Raw genomic sequence first — 19,164 nt, 5'->3', positions numbered from 1 at the left:
ACTATCGTACCAAATTACTGTAACATATAAAGGTTTGAATTTGAGACACAAGTTATACACACAGCACCTTAAATAAAATATGCACACATTTGACATTTGCAGCTACAGTAAAAAAAAAAAAATCAAGATATTTGTCCATATTTCAAATGATGGCGTAGCATTGTTTATGATGCCAAAATATTGTGAATAAAAATAGCTGTTTGTGCCATTGTGCATTTTTTTTTTTTTTTCTGCCATTGGCTGACTTATGACGTTAGAGTTAGGATGTGCGCACACATCCAGTAACCTGTTGATATCCATATTCGTTGTTGTTTACATAACGAGTCACATTGCAAAGCAAAGACTGCTTTTAAAATCAATATATCCAACATCTACATCCTAAAAAAAATTATAACATTCATTCATTCATTTTCTGAACCCGCTTTATCCTCACTAGGGTCACGGGGGTCGCTTGGAGCCTATCCCAGCTACATAGAAGCGAAGGCGGGGTACACCCTGGACAAGTCGCCAGTTCATTGCAGAAAAAAAATTATAACATCCAAATGGAATATGCTTATTATATGATCCTTAAAGATGGAATATCATCACATTCAGAATAATAGGGGAATATTAGTGCACATCTAAAAATAGTTTTAAAAACCTTCTGTCAGGGTAGGAAATGGGTGGGGGGGATGGATATTTTTGTTTATTATATAAAAACAAACAAAAAACAAATATATATATATATATGTATATATATATATATATATATATATATATAAACTTCTGTCTTCTTTCACATTATTGGATCTATCCAGTACTAAAGCCCCCTGGACCAAGAATTTAGAGCCCCCCATCCCCCCAATCCTCCAGCATGCACACACACACACACACACACACACACACGCACAAACACACACAAACAAACAGCACAGCAGCACTATAAATGGTTTATGTCACAATCTTTGTCAAGTACTCCCACCTCCCATCACAGTATCAGCACCCACACAAACACAAACACACAAACACACTCCCTCAAGCATCAGCCATGGAATGGAAAAGCCACTTCAGAAAAATAATAGAGCTGTGGCAGCCCCGCAGCATGTATGTGTGTATGTGTGTGTTTGTGTGAAGAAGTGCGCGCTGCTGTGGTCTTCAAGGAGTTGAACATAAAGGGATCTTTTCAATGGTCAAACAGAGATTTGACCTATTTTGCAAAAAAAAAAGTCAGTTTCTGTGTGGTTATGTGCATTTGTATGTGAAAGAAATGGTGTGAGCAGGAATTTGCATGTGCACACATGCAAAATGTTAACTCCCGAATGACGCCATCATTGGTTTTAATGTGTTCCCATAAGGCTTTCGCATATGGAATAATGAATTCACAGTTTTAATGTAAAAACTGTACCCACAATGATTTATAATGAGAGCAACAGCAGAAACATCTTTAATTCTCAGATCATCACTACGTGCAACAAATGTAGAGTGGTAAGAGCTGTAATGCACTGATAATAATCCCCTAACTGCAGAAGGTCATTTTAGATGCATTCAAAAACCAAAAAAATGGGAGCTTAGGAGTAAAGTGAGGATGATTTTGTCTCAGCTATAATTATTCAGATGCATCATTTAGATAGAAGGATAAAGACAGAGAGAGAGGCTGCTATTCCTTCCAGAGGATGGTGATGAATAACCCCATCTGCCTGTCATTACTACCAGAGCCACTAGTACTACACGCACACACACACACCAGAAGCTGTCACAGATCCCCTCTAAAGAGCCTCGGGGGATCCAGGGAGCGAGCGTGAGCAAAAGATAAAGAGTGGAGAAAGGGAAAGAAACCAGAAATGCTGGGTGTGTCCTGTCCTGTGGATAAACACAGAGAGGTGGAGCTTAGGAAGAGAAAGCGGGACAAAACTCACCAGGAGGCTAACACCTGTTCCACACATTTTCAGAAAAATCACCTATTTTTAGTGTCATTGAAACCAATTCTCAAAGGTGCATTTGTGCTTTTTGTTAACCGGTTGTGAAGTTATCCAGCCACAGTCTGAATAATTTGTAATGGCAGGGGCTTTTACGAGACACCTGTGCCACTATTAGCATGGAAGGATCTCTAGGATCCCAAATGGCTCATGTAGATCTATGGTCTTTTGAAATAAAGCCCTTCTAGCAATCGATAGAGGTAAAGTGTGGGGAGGTTGATTAGAGACATGACCAGGGGTCAAACCAATCTAAAAGATGTTCAAAGCATGCTCTTTGTTCATGGCTTGACATACTCAGGCACTTTCACCGTGCACAGGATAAGTCAGACAGTTGTAGTTTGTCTATGGTGAAGTTTTTTTTATGTTGGAGGACATTTGCTTGTTTCCATTAGCTAAATGCAAACCTCATGTTAACCCATAAAGACCCAAACATCCATTGGCGACCAAAATCATCTACTGATCTAAACTACTGATCTAAACTGTTCAATTCCTGTTTATCCACTAATCCTATCAATATGTGTAAATAACTGGTGTTTGCAGTTTGTCATCCTTTCATGGTCATCACATATGACCCATTTGGACGTTGGGAGGCTCTGTAGTGAACATGGAAACACCGTCATCTACAACACTGATTCACCAGTAAAACCTATGGAGTTGGATCAATGACAGTGGATGGAGACACTTGCTTTTATGTTCAGTTAATGATATATTTTACTGAAAAAGTAACTTTTTCTTCCATTTTGTCTGTTTTTGACATTATAACCCTCACCTTTAATTTGAGCTTTTACATGATCTGTGAAGTAAATATAGGAAAATCCCTGATTTTCACTTAAGAATGCAAAAATACTGTGCATAATATCATAATAAAAGGTGATAAATCACTTAACAAAAGCTCAAAATAGAGAAAAAATTATTTGGGAACTTACACTGACACTGGGTCTTTATGGGTTAAGCGTCCAAACATACACATATGTACTGTAAATGACACACTTAATGAGTTTGCCCCCACTCACAATGTCCAGGAGAACCAACAGTTTGTCTTTGGCACTTTAGTTTTAGTGTTTAGACCAACTTGTGGTAATATCAATCCCTCAGGTGTTTTTTAGTTGTGTACTCTGGTCTGAAAACCAAAGCTGGGAGCAGTTTTCTAACAACTCTAACAACTGGAGGTTATACCCAAAAGCGAGGGGTATAAATTATACAGATAAAATAAACAGATTAAATAAATAAATAAGATCTATAGAACATCATTTCATATAACTTCAGAAAAAAACATCTATGCTTCTAGTTTTTTTGTAACATGGATTAATCTGATGACAGACAGATGAAACAGCCTTTCAAGGTGGGAACAGTCATTGCATCACAATAACAATGAGCATTTTTTTTCTGTGTGTAAATCATCGTTTGTTGGCTGTGTTGCCAGAAATATTTGTTCGCAACTACAACCCCAGGTATTACGCATGTATAGAAAGACCGAGTCAATCAACAAGTGAAAAAGTGGCAGCGAGACAAAGAGCGGATTCTCCAAGGACACTGAGATATTCTTTTCATTGTGCCTCAAATCTGTGCCACCCCACCTCCACAAAACACACAGAGACACACCTCCCGCCTTTCTCCTCTCCCTTTTTGGAGGGTGTTCGGAGGCTTTTTGAAATGTTTTATATGTACAGAACAAGGCTACTTTGTGTGCCTCTGTCGTACTTTCCTGACACACTCAAAGACAAAGATAAAGGCAGAGGCATCATTACCTGTGAGCACAAGTGGGTATGATGACATCTATATGCAATACCTGGCCATTTAAAGTCCTATCTCTATCTTTCACCCATCTGTGTCTACAAACAATATGCCATAGTAGACTCACACAAAACTTTCTTGTTTGAAAAGTGAAGGCAAAGCTTTGGGCTCATTTAGCAAACTAATCTCCTACCAGAAACATCAAACCAGTCTGTACACCTTGTTATTTTTTAATTCATTATAGTAAAATAAGCCATGGCAGTGCTAAAATAATAGAAGAGATTTTAAGTAGCAAGGGTTTGAAGGGTCACTACAAGGACCTGAAATATATTTCCTCCCTTTTGCATAAGTGATGTAATGTAAAGTACAGACAATTTTACATTTAAACCCTTTTTTCACATGTATTTTCAATAACTGCATAATTTTTATTGACCACTTTGTTTCTAAATCATTAGCCCTGTTAGCTTATCCAAATGAAGGCTGCTTTGCCAGCAAGAAATCACAATTAGCCATTTTGAAATTCCTTGAATTATACAGAAACTTTGGCATTTTAAATCAGCAATTATGATAATGTCTACCAACAATACACCATTATAGGGAAGATAAAGCTCTGGCTTAGGTAGACTTAAAACTAAAACATCAAACCAATAAGCCTGTATACAACTGTATTATTATAATTTTTATTCTATATGTTAAAAGTCACTCTTTTGGATATGCATGTTAGCTTACCCACCAGTGTGCTACAAGGTGAAGATGTAGGTGAATGTGTAAGAACATTTTACATCTTTATCAGTACTTTCGTACATAAAAAAAAACAAAAAAAACAAGACAATGGGCAAGTACACATATGTTTTCAATAATTGTACCAGTGTTATTATCTCTTCTGGTGCTAAATTATTTACCATGTTAGCTTAGCTAAATGAAGGTCATTTTGCTAGTGAGCTATCATGGTAAGGCAAAGTAAAATTCCTTAAATTATATATAAACTTTGCAACTTTATGACATGGTCTTGTTTAGCATTCATGGTCTGACTTCTGTTTCTGAGGTATCTACCAACAGTGCATCATTTCACACAAGAAATACCAAACTAATAAGCCTGTAAACCACATTATTATTATTATTATTATTATTATTATTATTATTATTATTATTATTATTATTATTATTTTATTTTATTCTATACAGCTTCTCTGCTCACTGTAGCCTCTACAGTTTCCCCAGTATGATTGATTGATGGTTTTACATTTTAAAAACTTTTTTCACTTTTCATATTTTCAGTTTGTACTTACTTTGTTGTTTCTAAACCCCTAGCCATGTTAGCATACCCTAACAAAGAGTATTTAACTAAAGAAAACACAGTAATGTATGCATGTTAGCAATGACAACCTGTTCTAGCCTGAAGTGCTACAGATTTCCCATCTGTATGAGATGAAGATAAGATGATTTTACATTAGAAACAATTTATTAGTACTTTAAAAAAAATGGTATGTATTTTCAAAAACTGGATCATTTTCATTACTACTATTACTAACTCCAACAAAGACTTTTTTCTAGGAAGACACCATTGAAATTTCTATCATTATATGAACTGAGTCATTTTAGGAGAGTAGCTAGCCTTGTAAAACATGAATGGCAAAATGTCAGTGTTATTTTTCTGGTATCTGTAGAAGTCCTTAAAACCACTGCTATTTAAACTCTCTGAAGCAGCTGACTGCCAGCAAGTGTATCACGTTAAACAGAAAAATCAAGATCAGGCTGCGGAAAAAAATTATATAATTTTATATGCATAATAGAAGAATAATTTAAAAAGCATTTCTCTGTAATCTGTAAATTATTATGAGAATTTGATCTAAATTGCTGTAGCAAGACATTTTGTTGTATGTACATTTGATGAGGTCTTTCCAATGAACTGAGTATGTAGTTATACCCTGAAGGGCTACATGGGTTATCCTTTTCTGTATTTGTTTGGTAAAGCAGGGATTACTGCAGACATTTAAATCAGCTTCCCCGTGTGTTGCACAACATCAGGAAATGGTTATTCCTGAAACAACGCGACACACTTAATACATAAACCTGATTCAAACAGACAGAAAAAGACCATTCACATTTAGACATGCTGTCAGAGAGCGACCCTGGCTTCTTTTGCTGTCACTGTGGAGGTTAAAGTTTAGAGTTGAAAGGGGTGAATGACAGAGGGAACAGCAGTGAGCAGCAGCAGACAGGAACAAATAACAGGGAAAAAAATCTATTTAAGAAAGCTATTTACATCACAGTCAACTCATTTGTAAGCCATTACTGTTCATGTGAATATGTGAGTGTGTAGTGTTATTCTCTAACCTCCCACTGTCATCCCTGCGGGTCCAGCACACACACCGTTAAAATAAGTGTCCCTTTTACTGCAGTCGGCTGTAGTGTTATGTAAATGACTGATGTTTGTGAGCTTCTCCTCTTCTGTCTCTCTTACACACACAAACTCACAAAACACTTTACTACTTTCCTTCATTGTCTCAAACATCCTCCTACCAATAATACGTAATGTCAAATTTTTACTGACCACCGTTTCCATGGCAATAGCCTCACTAGCCTCCAGGACCACCCAGACATTTCAGTCACTTTTGACTGAATGACCTCTACTTTGGAAATTAGCTCACAACAACAGTTTACTGAAATGTGCTGAACTAGATAACTAACCATCATCCTGTATCCAACAGGTGCTATATTTGGAACTGAGAGAAACTTGTGCTCTTTATTTTAAAATTGTGCTCATTAAAGTGTACCTCAATATGTCTTTTTGGACTGCACACACAGCAGTGGCATTTCCACTGATAATGATGAAAAAAGTGAGGGTTTTTCTGAGCTGACACATGGAATTAATAGACTGGTGAATTCTGCAACCTAATTACCAGAATAAAATGTTGCTATTGTACATACCTACTTTCAGTAATTTTGAACCAAAAGTCATATGTACATTTCTACATCCATGTATATTGCTGGAGGCATCTATTAAAAAAAAACTATTAATCTTCTTTTTTTTTTTTTTGGTTGAGTTTAGGCCGGGGAAAGATATCGGGGCTCAGTTTAAAACCTTGAAAAGATGTCATTGGAATTCACCCATAATGTACGTTCATTAATACTGAAGGCAAACCATGATCTTTTCCCAATGCTAACCAAAACAATTTTACAATCAAAGCCTAAAACCTCTGAGCTTTGCATACTAAAGATCACATCACTGGAGGTAAAGTGTTAGATTTCATGTATCCAGCGACTGGCCACCCATGTTAACCCATAAAGACCCAGTGCCACTTTTGTGTCAGTTCCCAAATGATTTTTTCTCTATATTTAACCTTTCTTAAGTGATTTATTGTAATATTATCATCTTTATTTTAAGTTTTCTTTGCAGTTTAAACCATATATTTTACTATATTTAATTCACTGATCATGTAGATGTTCATAAGAACTCAGACTAAATCCAAAGTGATTATATCAAAACAGAGAAAACTGAAGAAAAAGTGACATTTTCAGCAAAATACAGTATATCATTTAACTGAATGTCAAAACAGGTGTCTCCGTCCGCTGTCACTGATCCAACTCCATGGGTTTTACAGGTGAATCAATGTTGTAGAAGATGACGGTGTTTCTACGTTCACTATGGAGCCTTTGAACATCGAAATGGGTCATATCTGACGACCATGAAAAGACGACAAACTGCATTTTACACCAATTATTTATATGTATTGATAGGATTAGTGGATCAACAGGTATTAAACAGTTTACATAAGTAGATGGTTTTGGTCGTCAGTGGTTGTTTGGGTCTTTATGGGGTCAGGACAAAAAAAGTTCTGCCATCTTATTTGGTTCACCTTGTACCATCCACTCGTCACGGAATTTGTACTTATGGTTAAGATTATGGTCCGTTTATACTAAAAGCACCACAAGGCACCTTTTTAGTGCCAAGTGGATCATAACATGTTAAAATACTACAACGCTGGTTTGTGCATTTTGAGCTACATTTTTGGTTCAGAAATGTAAAAATTACACATATGCATGGTTTGCACGAACATACAATGTGACATTTTATTCTGGTGAACAGCTTTATAAACCTTGTCTACATTCAGTAAAAATTGAACAGTGTCCTTATTTCTGTGAAAGCTCTCAGGGACTTAATGATTTTTACAGGCAAACTCCAAGACAAATTGCAAATGCTACACTTAACAAAGAAAAACCGTTCCAAAGACATTCATTCACTTCACAATGTTGAAATTCTGGTCTATTGAGGTATTAACCAAGGACTTTAGTTAGGTTTTCTTACTTGAAAAGTGCACAATCAATTGTTTAACAAAAGAAATGTGTCAAAGACAGAATGAAGGGATGAATGAGGAGAAGAAACAAATGGGAAAAAAACTGCAGGAGAGCGCAATATAAAGTGTGAAATATCGAAAACAGAGGGGGAGAGTAAACCCAGACTTTAGTCAGCATGGCCAGCCAATCAGGAATGCCCGAAATAGCTCGGTTTCTTTTGCCAAAACCACACAAATGCACATGCAAGCTGAGGAAGGGGCCCCAACCATGGAAAACTCATCAAATTAGAAGTCGAAGAAGGCCAGACGAAAAAAAAAAAAAAAAAAACAGGTCTGAGAGAAAGAAAGAAAGAAAGAATTTAAGAGAAAGAAAGAAAGAAAGAAGAAAGAAAGAAAGAAAGAAAGAAAGAAAGAAAGAAAGAAAGAAAGAAAGAAAGAAAGAAAAGAAAGAAAGGGTGAAACGTCATCCAACTGCAGGTCGTGTGTGTGATTGCTGTCAGATGTTTGGTCTACATTGAGCTTTTCACAGCTGGAAACACACTGTACACCCATGTCCTTAGAATCTGCCACCACATTTTCCACTTCTGTTTTCTGTTTTCCTCATTTCTTCTTCCTATTTTATCTATTCTATATTTCAGTCTCCTTGCCCCTTCCTCATTTTGTTACTACTTTTATTCCTCTCTTCTCTTCTTCCTCTTTGGTCTTATATTGGCTCCGTGTTCAGTGAAAAAAGACGCTACCGAAATGCTGACTAGTGTTAAAGATGAAGCGGTGACTAATGCTTGTTCATTATTACTAGAAATGGAAACAGTATAATGTAAGGCTTGTCTTTGAGTTTTCCCACATTTGAAAAGAACCTTTCCAATCACACCTCAAGTCAATTATTCCAGCCTTCGCTTGTTCTTGAAAACTCCTGTCTCATCGAGAACTAATAAAGCGTTTCAGGTTCCTCCTGTCTTTCCCCACCTGGACTCCTTAATAACCTCTTATCTTGCAAGTCAAAAAGCTTTTCTACTCCACTGCCTATGCTCTTATTTCTCTTCTGCAGTGTTAGTCTTATAAGGGAAAACTTGTGAGACCAAAATGCATGCGTTAGACTGAATCTGAAAGGGAACATCTATTTTTCTGTTTATCATGTGGCTAAAACACAACCTCAGCTACATCAGTTCAAACTCATCTTCAATATAATCCTAACCCTTAAAAGGTGCAATGACCCAGTGGATGTTTTTGCACTTGAATTTCATTGTACATATCAGTAGAATGACATTAAAGAAATCCTATTCTCATTTTGTCACCTGATAGCGACCGCCACTGCATTATAACTATCGCTTTCCCTGTAAATGATAATATATTCTGTCAATTACAAAAAAACACATGTAAGATAGGATTTCCATCAAAAATAGTGTAATCACACCATATTCCAATTTGTTAATATAAATTATATTATACTGTGATAATTATTATTCTCATTTATTTTGTCTTTAGCGTTTATTTGTATGAATGATCAAATAAAACACAGAATGTGTCATTGTTTTGATCTTTACTTACTTTTACTCATGTACAATTATTCGTTAAACAAATTTGCCATTATAATTTCAGTTTGCAAAGACATGTATTGTTTGTTGTTGTCTTCCACTTTTTCCACTTTTCTTACATTTTTACCATAAAATACAATAAATTGTTTCTTCAATTTTCACTGCAGGCCTGAAAATCAACCTGAGTACAAATAACAACTGGGATCATCTGGTGTAATTTCTTCCGTCATGGTAATATTTTTGGCCGTACCACAGAGCCCTATTCAAACTTAACCCATAAAGACCCAAACATCCAAAGGTGACCAAAACCATCTACTGATCTAAACTGTTAAATACCTGTTGATCCATTAATCCTATCAATACATGTAAACAATTGGTGTAAAATGTAGTTTTTCATCTTTTCATGGTCATCAGATATGACCCATTTGAACGTTCAGAGGCTCTGTAGTGAATGTGGAAACACCGTCATCTTCTACAACATTGATTCACCAGTAAAACCCATGGAGTTGGATCAATGACAGTGAATGGAGACACTAGGTTTAACATTCAGTTATCGATATCTTTGCTGGAAAAAGGGCACTTTTTCTTCAGTTTCCTCTGTTTCTGATATAATAGCCTTTGACTTGTATTAACATCTATGTGATCAGTGAATTTAATATTGAAAAATACATAATTTTCACTGAAACATGCAAAATACTGTGGACAATATAATAATAAACTAGTGCGTTGACCTGTGGGGAACCACTGGTTATATTAATACCGATATCTAGGGACTGAAGTTTGTAAAGTGTGATTCCTGTTTTAAACTTCATTTCCCATCATGCAGCATGGTACTATGCTTCCAGTCAACTGAACGTGATTGTAAGGCTATTGTATTCCAAAATGACTAATATCTCCCGAAATATTGGTCCTATCAGCTTGCCGAGATATTTAATGTGGAGATGGGACTATTCCTCAACTGTTGGTACCAAATTGGCCAGTTAAAAATATCTCAGTTTCTCAGAAGTGTGCAGACACACACACACACACACCTACACACACACAGAGACGCTCTGAGACCGTCCAGTATTATAATATAGATGGTGACAAATCACTAAAGAAAAATTAAATAGAGAGAAAAATGTATTCAGGAGCTGCCACAAAAGTAGAACTAGGTCTTTATGGGTTAAATGCAAATTAAAATGTAATCTTACATATGGCTTTTGACAGTAGTTCCCAACCTTTTTTTGGCTCGTGACCCCATTGTAACATCACAAATTTTCCGTCGACCCCAGACATTCAAAACAGAGACATTTGTCTTTTGGAGATGTTTTAACAGGGCCAGGTGGATGAAGAAACCTTTCCACTCTTTTTTCGGTCTGGTTTTCTGACTGCGACTGTGTCTGGACATTTTGAAGCGTAGTAACACATGCGGTCACATGATCGGGTCAATAAAGATATACTATATCAAATATTATTTCTTGCATTTTAATTGAGCTGGATTTTTTTTAGGACAAGTGTGTGGTGTTTTAATTATAATGAAATATATATTGAATCGTTAAAAAATATTTTTATCAGTAATTTTTAACAATTTTTATCAATTACTAGAAATTTCAGACGACCTCATTTTAATTCCAGGCAACCCCACATGGGTTTATGGTCTTTAATGTATTCGTTATAAGCCTAATCTGAAGTGAAAGCTAATGGAAATGGATGCAAAGAGTTAAAAAAACCATCTTATTTATCTATTGTAAAAGAACTCTGCGGCCCACCTGCAGTACTTTCTTACAGGAGGCTCGCACTTAAGATGTTATTGCGATTGGGGATCATTTTCCCAGCATTCAGCAGTCCAGTCTATGTGGTGAAAAGAGAAGCTGCGACAGTGTATAAGTGTTGTCTTAAGTGCTTACAGTTAGACATGTGTGGTGATGGAAGAGGTGCGCTAGTAGATATAGAAGCTCTGCCAGTTTTGACAGATACTGATTAAAGGTTGTGTGTGTTGAGGCCACGTTAGTGACCTGAATTAAACAGCTTTGTTTGTCACTTGCTGTCCGTCTGCCTATCTTGCTGCCGTCTGTCCATTTGTGTCTTTCCCTCCAGGCCTTCCATCTTTTATTGTTCTGGACAGATAAAGAGATTGAGATTGGGTCGCACAGAAAAGAGGCCTACACAAACACACACACAATCGCATGGATGTGGGATGAAAGGGTCATTGTGGTGGCGCAGCTACAAATCCTGGCAGAACTCAGCACTCAACAGCTAAACACACACACACACAGAATTCTTGTTTGACAAAACGCTCCTTGTCTTAAAACCTGAGAGAGCCTGACCCACCGAGGCAGACACACACATACACAGACACACACACACTGGATCCCATAAAGGTGGATTACCCTCATTTACAAATGTATGGCTTTGTGACTGGGCCATTAGCAAAACTAGTGGGAGCGCAACCCGATGAATTATTCAGCACCTCCTTAAGGGTTAAAACAGGCGGAAAATATGCTTGTTAAGATTTCAAAGACCAGACAGAATACACTTTTAAAGAGGTGAAAAGAGACAGAACACAACAGAAATGGAATAAAGGGGTAGGCACACAAAGAGTTATACTTCTGAAATTTTCATTAGTTTTTCTTTTATTTAGTCTTTCAGTTTGATTTCTGATTTCAGCGTAGTTTTAGTTGTACGTTTTTGGTATTATTGCTACTCTTTTGAAATGACATGTTCTAGTTAGGTTTTCCTTCAGCTTTAACAGGAGTTTTTTCTTCACAGATGACGAGGAAAGCCTTGGCTTGTAGAAGACTGGATAAAAGAATGCATGACAACATATATGTTTTAGCGTTTAACTAACTTTACCTGGATGTTAGATGTATGCACTATAAACAGTACCTCTGAATCAGTAGTAAACTTTTAAGTGAAACGTAATTTTATTAATGATCCCCAAAAGGTGGAAGCTGGAAAACACACTAATTCAGACTTTCAGGGAAAATATAAGTTTTGTGATTTCGACGAACAAAAAAGCTCTTTAAGATGGGAAAAATACACATGATATGGAAAATGATAAGTAATTCAACGCCACATTTAAAGGATTATATTTAGTTTATGGGAGTATTGCTATGAAAATCTAAGAATTGAAGACAACACAGCCGGATGTGTGTGTGTGTTGCCATCAGGCCGTTGGAGCTGGTGTCTAAAGAGTACAGATCAGAAATCCTCCTGATGATTACATGAGTCAGTGGCCTTGGACAGTGAGGTAAATCAATCAAAAACAAATCTCTCCTCAGACTCCCTTCCCTCCCTGTCGTCTTGCTCCCGGTCTTCCTCAACCCCCCCACCCCCACCCCCTACCTCCGTGCCATCCCATCCCATCCTGTTCGTCCCTCTCCATCTGTCCTCCTCTCTCCTCCTTCCGTCTCTTCATCCATCTCTCCTATCGAGCTCCCACCCCTCTCCTCTGCAAAACCTTCAATCTCCTCTCTCTGCATCCATCCAGGCGTGTATAAGTGAGTGTGGCAGGCTTTAGTTGGTGTGTCTTTGTGCATCACTGCTTTAGACTAACAAACCCCCAACCAATACCAATCGCTTTCACACACACACATGGACAAACACGCACACACATACACACCCCAAACCCGCAAAAAGGCTGAAGAACTTTTTTTTTTGGAGAGTTATGCCAGATGTTACAAGACGTTACCCTCCTTTTTTATTTCGCTAGTTTTTACGCCTTTCCTTTCCTTTTTGTCACTTATCCATGCTTTTACACATTGGCTCCCATCTTCTAAATCAACATTTCCAGCCCTCATCTCCCATTTTCATCCTCTTCTTGTTCATCTTTTGTGCTTCTAAAATCTCTCCATTTACTCCCCGTGCTGTGTTTAAAGTGTGTTTTCTTCTAATGTCAGCATCCTCTACCCTTTTTACCCCCTTTCCTTTACCTCTTTTCTCCTCTGCATACCCTGCATTCTCATCCTTTTCCCTTCCTTTAGTCTTTCTTCGATTTCCTTCTCCGTGCTCATTTCCTCTCCTCTTCTTGTCGCCTTCCTCCCCATCCATTAGCTGCCTCTGTGGCCCTATATTGTGCAATTCTACAGTCCATTCACCCTCACTCAGCTCAAAAACATTGAAAGGGAACAGTAGCTATTTGCTATTGATGGCAAATTTGTTCTCACTTTGGTTGTGACAGATGTGTTTTTAAAAAAACAAAAAACTCCATCCTTCCTCTTCCACTCCTCTCCATGTCTCTCTGCTTTCTATCATTTATTTCATTATTTGCTGCTCTCTTGATTCAAATGACTCCACTGTCTTTAGGCAGTATTAATGCAGCCTTCACATCTTTTTGCTTGAATTAGATGCCATCTTTCTTTATTACCCATCTGCATCCCTATTTCCCCTCTTTTCCTATCATTTCCTTTTTGCTTCATCTCTCGCTTTTCTTCCCCCTCCAGAGATATCCCCTCCCTCCCTCTCTGTCTTTCCCCTCTCTAAGGCCTATTGATTCTCTACTGGGGCTGTTTTTTTCCACCCTCAGCTGTCAAGTGTAGATGAAATCTTCTGATGTCCCTAACCATGATAAACAAATCCCCCCCCCCTTTCTCTCTCTTTCTCCCACTAAAAAGTCTTTGGAATACAGTGCACATAAATGCAAAACAGATGGGAGACGGAGAGAAATGATCAGGAAAGAAGGGGAGATGATTTGCACCCTTATTCATTTTTTAGCATCTCTTGGGGTTCCAGGCGGAGGCTGTGCTTTATTTTGGCGCTAGTCTTTATTTATCTCTGGATGTCTTTCTCTATTTTTGCCTACTTTACCTTCCTCTTTGTCCTCTAACAGCCCTTTTTGCATATCTGCTTCTGGCATACATCTTTTTAGTCCGCATCTACACCTCTCTCTTCTATTTTAATCATTTCCGCTACTTTATCGCAGTGAAGACCTTACATACTGTAATGCATCAATGGCAAAAAACAATGGAATACAGTGGAATAAGCCTTGGTTTGGCATATCATCCGTTCACTTTACACTTGTTTCTTTGCTCCAGACATTCCTCAAATCTCCATCATCCATCTTGTAGTCACCACAGTTCCTTTATTTTTCTTCTTGATCCCTTTATCCCTTCATCCAGCCATACCTGCTGTCCGCCACCATGCACCCAGTCCCTTCACTGCTAGCCCCCATTCTTTTCATCTGTCCCGCCGACTCTTCCACCCTCTCCCTAATCTTCCAAGTATTGATCTAGCTGTCCATGATATGTCACAGTGATTGACAGCTACTAATTGGCTTAATCCCACCCCTGGGGGCTTGTTGGTCTTCGGCTGATCTGGATACAGCTGTCCTATTGTCCAACAGCTGACACCATGACCCTTGGGAGTCGGCGAAGAGGGGCAGAGATAGTGACACAAAGACAGGAACCACTGCATATATTTATATCCAAGACACATTTTGTTTTCATTAAATGACTCTATTGGGACAGTTGCATGCAAAAAGCACAGGTCAACGTATCTATTACAATACTGAAATCTGTGTCTTTAATGTCTTTAACGGCGAATTCTGTAAGAAGAAAAAAACTAGACAGTGAAGTTTCATCAGAAGCTGGCAGAACAGGCTATGTTACACCATAGTAGAGCTAGTAGAGGTCCAAAGCAAAAGCAGCTGTTTGGAAGTTTGGACACAATATTGATATTTAAAAGTAATACCAAGGGATGTTGTCAGTTGGTTGGTCCTAAATGCATTTAAAATTATTGACTATATTGACTATATTAAGTGCAATAAATGTGAAATTTGGTAAGTATGTAATGTAGGTAATGTAAGTAAAGCTTATATTTAATGTTAATTTCTAGTTTATATGTACAGACTTACAGTCATTTTCACAATGTAATGTTTAAATCCCTAAACACCACATTACTCTTCCACTGAAATGTTCTTTTATTCAGATTTTATGTATGTGCAGTTGTGATGGGTGTTACATGTGCACAACAAGAAAAAAAATCACAATATATCACCTTACTTTAAAGTATTTTGCAATAATCTGGATCAGAACCCCTACATGATAAAACACCGAGCAAGCTTCTTGCAATACAAGGCCTTAAACAAGACCAGATTTTTTAGCTATCTGTAAAAGAAAATGGAAATGTCTTTATGGGAAAATTCAGGAAGACGCCCTTCAAGTTTCTTCTAGTGGAAACAGCTGATGAGCCGTGTGATTTAAATGCTCGCTATGTTAGAACATATTGAGAGGATGTGTTTCTAAAGCCAACTGCAAAACTGAGGTCCTATGCTTCAAAACTCCCTAAAATATGTTGATTGCAACATGTCTTCCATCAGGTGAATTTGTAGCTGTTGTCTAAAGCTGTCCTTTCACTCCAGCGTAGGTGAAAAAACAGCTGTGTGTTTTTTATAGTATAGTTGATTTTTTTCTCACAAACCATGCTTAGAATTTCAAGTTAAAATTTCACAGGGGCAGTCAGAGTATGACAGACCCACTAAACCTGATGGAGACCTCTGCACATCAGCAGCAGGTTTCTACCCAAGTGGTTTGACAGGTGAATCATTGGTTTAAAGGTCAACACTTCTTTTGGTGGTATACAGCATGTGCATCAACAAATACGTCCAAAGTGTCCTAGAGCGAGACAGTTGAGACAGTCGCTGAGGTTGAGGTGCAAAGAAATAGAAAGAGAGGGGAAAAGAAAGCAGAGGCGGGAGGGAGACAGTTGCCCTAGAGACGAAAAAAGCAGCCCTAAGCAGACCCAGATTAGCTTTGCTCTATTGAGGAGGCAAGGGGCAGAACACAAGGTCTTAGTGGATGCCACTAAGCCTTTTAAGACCACCCTTCAGCTTGGGATGTACACCCCCCCATCCCATTTATCCAGTAACTGACACACACTGCTTACATTCACATTAGTCCATGGAGACCTTAGTGGCCAAACACTGAGGCTCAAAGGCCGGTCATGATCTGCTCACCTAGAAGTCATTATTGGTTTTACAGCACAGAGGCCATTTTTATTCATTATGATCAAGCGCAATGACAGGTTTTACTCCAAATCGGCCTCCTTTAATGGCCTCCAGATTCAGGATAGCTAATAAAATCATTAATATTTAAGTTACATCTTCTCTCAAGTTAGCGTCGGGCATTTGAGAACTGAATGGAATACAAATTTAAAGGGATTACAGGGGGCAAAAAAAGAGACACATCAGCTGAAAAACATGTTTCCATAGGTTTACTTACAAATCTCATGGCCTCATTACGTTTTGCAGTGTGAACACATTCTGGATTGATTTAACCTTTGATCCTGTCACCAATAACCCAGCGACAACACAAAATAAATGCTTGAAGGGTTTCATTTCAGCATGTTGTATTGATCTGCAGCAGCTTTACATGCACCACTTTAAGCAAATATTATGACACCTGAGACCAAAAAGGTATAGCTTTATCAATGGTAGAATGGAAAAAAAAAAAATAAATAAAGAAATGACTTGTTTTAGGGATACACTTTTTTACTGAAATAAACTGTTGTCATATGTTTGTAGTGTACACTACTCCATGTAGTTTCTTAAGGATAAAACTGGGTCATATTAACATTTATAGTCATTGCGTGTTATCATTATGATGTTTTAACAGTTTAGTGATTGGATCAGTAAAGGACATGGCTGCAAAGATGGAATTAAAAAGAGAGAGAAAAAAAAAAGAATGTTTTGATATATTAAGTGTAATTTAAATCAAACCATGATTTTAACCCTAACCGTAACAAAAACAGGACCAATTTACATAACATCTATCCTGGGATTAGGCTTAAAACAGACTAAGGCCAAAATGCATGGAACTTCATTTGAAAGGGAACATACTATAGTTTCTTTGTTTAAAATATGGATGGAAAAATTACATTGCATCAGATGGAATCCTAAAATGGGGTTACTAGTGACCTAGTGGATTTTAATAGGTTTTCAACTCTACCATTTTACAGTAAGAAACCAGGCCTACTAGAATAGCTGGCATGATTTTGTGCTTCAAGCAAAGAAAAACAGAGGAAAATCAACTCTACTTACTCACCCCTACCCAAGGAGTTTATTTTGCCAAAACTTATAAAGCTACGGGAGTAAGCATGCAAATTCCAGGAAAAGGCACAATAAGGAGAGGCGAATCAGCAGTGGATCTTCTAGTTACAAATTAGATTATATGCAGAGACGTACAATGGTAACATTTTATTCTGGGTTGTTGGAATGCACACAGAGGTTATGGAAAATTGATGGGAGCACTGGCACGATGGTAGGAGGAAGAAATTGATCAGCAATGTTCCGGACCATTACATCAACTGTGCATGTGTAATGACCCTAATTACCCCTCCTAATCGGACTCTTCCAACCTTCACAAACAAACCAAACATGCTGCTTGGTGACAAACTGGAGGACACAAGGGTCATTGTTCGAAAACATCCTCCCCTGCAAAATGATCCTGCGTTCTCATTTCCCTCCCTGTTTTCTTACAGCCCTCTCCCCATCCCCTGCATTGGATACTTGATAAACCCTACGCACACCCCTCCTCCCTTCATGCCCACAAGGCTGGTGAAGCCAAAATCTCTCCCTCCTTTCTCCAGGTTGACACAGAGAGCTCCTTGTTGTCCTGAGCTGCAATCACATACCTCAGTAAGCCTGCGCTATCAGCTTCTTCTTTCTTTAGCTCCTTCAGCTAAAGTTCCCATTATGAGTCACATTTCTTAATGAAGCTGCAAAAGAGGTTAGTGTTGCGAAAAGGACAGAGCCTCCGCCTGTTGAAAGTGACTAAAATGGTTATCAAAGTAGCTTTTCCTTGTGTTGAGTAATCAGTTAAATCATTTAGTTGCTAGTTGGTATGTTTGAACCGAGCACTCTACACCTGCGGCAGAGCGCTGTGAAGAGTCCTTAAGCATACACTCAACCGGCTCCCATCCAGCGTGGGTTGCTTTGAATAAACACATCAGATCAATGCAGTATCTAAAGGATAAATTAAAAAAAAAAAAAAAAAAGAAAGAAAAAGGAAATCCTCATAATTGCAGGTGTTTTTTGCCTCCAAATGTCAAAGCAAGCCATTTCTGTTGATTTATTTCCTTTCATCTAGAGACTGAAACCTTGCGACATGCAGCTCTTATTGCTCTAAACTGCTCTTACAGATTGGTATATTGCTGTGTTGAATAAAAGATTAGCATGCTCGGTGAATAAAACATCAGGACTATTTTCTTATATAAAAAGGTCAAAACAGCTGTCTCGACAAGTGGTGATCTATTTACCCGTGCTTAGCCTGGCTACTGCACACAAACACACACACACAAACACACATCCTTGCAACCACTTTAATCTTTTAACAGCTACCTTTTCATGGATCTTAACCCTAGCTTAAGGGGAACAGAAAAAGTAACAGGCCAGTATTACACTCCGTTTGAACTAGAACACCTTCTTGTTTCTGTTAAACATATGACTGAATCAAAACCTAAACTTAACTGCTTTAAACATGATTTGCTCATCCCTAACCCTTAAATGAGTCACTGGTGACCTAATGGATGTCAGGAGGTTAACACAACTACCACTTCACAAACTCTTATTCTTAAATTACCCATCCTCACAGTAAGGATGCTCACAGTCTCTAATTTCATTCAACTGTTTTATGTCATCCTACCCCTGTTGTCAAAGAGCATTTA

The 19,164-nt window shown here is 37.9% G+C and overlaps 1 protein-coding gene across 3 annotated transcripts in view; it reads right to left on the bottom strand.

Annotated features, from left to right (window-relative positions):
- The window catches only part of cdh11 (cadherin 11, type 2, OB-cadherin (osteoblast)), a 137,001-nt gene that overhangs the window by 99,298 nt on the left and 18,539 nt on the right, over window positions 1–19,164 (bottom strand). The window lies entirely within an intron of this gene.

The sequence above is a fragment of the Sphaeramia orbicularis genome, chromosome 15, assembly GCF_902148855.1.
Source record: "Sphaeramia orbicularis chromosome 15, fSphaOr1.1, whole genome shotgun sequence".
Taxonomy (NCBI): Eukaryota; Metazoa; Chordata; class Actinopteri; order Kurtiformes; family Apogonidae; genus Sphaeramia; species Sphaeramia orbicularis.
Note: the sequence above shows the minus strand (reverse complement) of the source record. Positions and strands in the feature narration are given on the sequence as shown.